The sequence below is a fragment of the Tupaia chinensis genome, unplaced genomic scaffold, assembly GCF_000334495.1.
Source record: "Tupaia chinensis unplaced genomic scaffold, TupChi_1.0 Scaffold000612_1, whole genome shotgun sequence".
In the NCBI taxonomy this organism is placed as follows: domain Eukaryota; kingdom Metazoa; phylum Chordata; class Mammalia; order Scandentia; family Tupaiidae; genus Tupaia; species Tupaia belangeri.
Window position 1 is genome coordinate 1,113,897 of NW_006160131.1, and position 3,525 is coordinate 1,117,421.

Genomic DNA, 3,525 nt, shown 5'->3' on the forward strand with positions numbered 1-3,525 from the left:
ACCCTCCGAGGAGGATGGCCACACCGCCATTCCTTTTCTCCATTCTCTCTCAAGATTTTAGGCATGTACGCACATGTGCCTGGCGTGAGCTTCAAGCCGCTAGGTCCAGGACTCAGAAGCAAGGTCGACTACGTGGGAGTCCAGCAGTGTGACCACTACACCATCTACTAGTCCCATGTCTTATCTTTTTAAAAAATGTATTTAATTTTATTCATTCATTTATTTTTAATTATTTAATTTAATTTATTTATATTTTTATTATTAAATTTGATCAAAGAGACAGAGAGTGAGAGGGAAAGTGAGAAAGCAAGCTGCCAGGTCTGGGACTCGAACCGTGTTTGGCCACGTGGGAATTCAGCAACCTTAACCACTACACCATCTGTTGGTCCTCATGTCTTGTATTTTTTTTTTTTTTGAAAAGTATGTATTTATTTCTTTCTTCCATGAGAGAGACAGAGATGCACCCCAACTGGGTCCTCACATGTTAATCCATCAGTCTCAGCTGCATTGGATCTTGGACACATGGATGTACCCGGCGTGTTCAGGGTGGTCCTGGGAAGTGAACTCAGGACCTTTCCCATGTGGGTCCATTAACATCACCGTGGCGCCATCACTGGGCCCTCTCTTACTTCTTTTGATTATGGCCCATCTAGTTGGTGTGCAGTGTTCAATAAAAATGATAGGAGGTCATTGTTTTGGACTAAGCTCCTGTTCTAGGTCCCAACAAACCAGAGCAAAATGGGACCACTCAGGCTAGAATGCCATGTCATCAAAACGAAAGGCAGCAGATCCCAAACAGACCAGCTTTTCCTAAAGACAGGGATTGCAGTCTATCTAACTCAGCATAAGGCTGTCCTCTCTGCCTCAACATGTAACAAGGAAAATAGCTGAAACGAACAATCTGGTCCTAGCTCGATTCCAAGCAAATGGTCAGCCATGTGGGATCCAGTACCTTTAACCAGCACGGGGTCACGGGCTGACCATTCAACTATGTACTACTTTTTTGGAGAGATTTTTGCTACAGGGCATGTGTACTTGTCAGAGAGACAGAAAGCGAACATCCCTTCTCTTCCATTCTCCTCTCTGAATCTGGGGCATACACACACGCTCAGAGTTATTATTATTTTTTTTTTGAGAGGTTTTTGCTATAGGGTGTGTGCACTCGCCAGACAGACAGACAGAAAGAGACGGAGAGACAGAAAGCTAGAAATCACCCCCCAGGGGGGGATGGCCACACCACAATCCCTTCTCCTCCATTCTCCTCTCGGGATCTTGGGCACACACGCACACGCAACCGGCGTGAGTTTAAGCCACCGGGTCCGAGACTCGAACCGCGGTTGACTACGTGGGAGTCCAGCGACATAGCCATTACACTAACTGCTGGTCCCTCTTAAGAATTATTTTTCATTTAACTTTATTTATTTACTTACTTACTTTAATTTGCCCAGAGAGGGAGAGAGAGAGAGAGAGAGAGAGAAAGAGAAAGCAAGCTGCCAGGTCCAGGTCTCGAACCACGGTTGGCCATGTGGAAGTCCAGCGCCCTTAACCACCAGGCCACCTGCTGGCCCTCTCAGCATGAGTTTTAAGTAGCCGGGTATGAAACTTGAACTGTGGCCAACTACGTGGGAGTCCAGTGACATAACCACTACACCATTTGCTGGTCCCTGTACTTTACTAAAAATCATTGAGTATACACTTACAATACGTGAATTTTGTGATATAGAAATTATATCTCGAAGAAGCTGGTATGAGAAAAGTGAGAACTTAGTATTGCATGTATATATACATACTTCATATAAACACGGGAGAAGTGAGAAGAAGGAAATGAGCTGGGTCCTAAGAGTGACACTGTATGGGACTAGCAGATGGTATAATGGTTATATTGCTGGACTCCCATGTAGTCCACTGCTCGTCAAGTCCCAGACCCAGAGGTTTAACTCACACTGGAAGACCAGCAGATGGTATAATGGTTATGCTGTTGGACTCCCATAAGCTTGACAGACCCAGCAACTTGAATCTCACCCCAGAAATGTGTGTGCGTGAGCCCAAGATCCCAAGAGCACGGAGAAGTGCTTGAGGCGTGGTCATCTCCCCTAGGGGGCAATTTCTTGCCTTCTGTCTCTCAGGGAGCACAAACATCTCTCTAAAAAAACCAGGAGTGACTGTATATCCATAAACATAAAAGCAGAGGCCAGCTGTGGTGTGGTGGTGAAGGCGGCTAGATCGTGCATGGGTATCTGCACAGTTTAAGTCCCAGACATACAAGCTTGAAAAACATGACAGGTGCGTGTGTGCGCGTGTGCATTGCCCAAAATCCTGCGAGGAAGAAATGGAAGAGACAGGATCATTTCTCGCTTTCCCTCTGTCTCTCTCACTTCAGAGAGCACATGTGCCTTCTGGCAAATCAAAAAAGAAAAAAACCACAAAAGGAAACAGTTAATTTTTCAGAACATAGCTGCTGTTCTCCTGTCTCCTGAGACCAAAGGTCACTTCCTGAGATAGGCCCTTCACTGCTTCCGCACATCAACACCGCACTAGACTGGCTCTGTGGTCAGCGCTTGGACTAGACGCGAGTCCCTGTGCGTCAGGACAGTATCTTCCTCATCTCTGCAGTTCTGACGCCCTCAGTCCTGGGAACAGAGCAACCGCTAAATACCTGTCAAATTATATTCACTTAGGGGTCAGGCTAGACTTGTTCCTGAACTGGACAAGTAGGCAACAGGGCTTAAGTCGGTGTATTACCCCAAATTTAAATGTATCTTCTCCATGTGGTTAAAAATCGAATTTTATCCAGAATAGTTAGTTCACAAACATGTTAAACTTTACAAGATTTTTTTTTTTTGACATTTTTTGTTATAGAGTGCGTGCGCTCACCAGAGAGACAGAGACCGTGAGAAATCTGCAGCCACGCCACAATCCATTCTCCAGTCCCCTCTCCGGATTTTGAGCACGCAAGTGCCCTGTGTGTTTCAAGCCACCAGGTCCGGGACTAGAACTGTGGTGCACCATGTGGGAGTCCAGTGCTTTAAGCACTATGCCACCTGCTGGCCCCAACTTTCCAAGATGGGTCTGCTCAGTTAGCCCAACCCACTGCTAAAGGACCCTGATTCCCCGCACATCCCTGTCCTCACTGCGAGCACCGCGAAGGGTCGCCCCGACAGATCCTGGCCGCCCTTTCCATCCTCCTCACTCCCAGCTTGCGGGGGTCTCCAGTCACAGCCGCTTCCGGCCAGAAGTGACCTCTGGCGGGGCCCTGGCAGCCTGCTGGGCCGTTTCTCAGGCTCCCGGCCCCACCCGGGGTGGCGACCCAGTGAGGACTGTCCAGACCCTGCACTCGGGGCGCGCCCGAGGTCACCAGGGCCAAGGGCAGCAGCGTGGGGCGAAACTGCGCAGAGCCCTCGGAGGCCGGCCGGAGACCGGGTGGGGCACGTGGACGGGGGGCCACGGTGACTGGCACTTGGCGTGGCCGGGATGGTCCCGGGTCTCCCAGAGGCCACGCCAGGATAGTGCGCCCGGGGAAGGCGC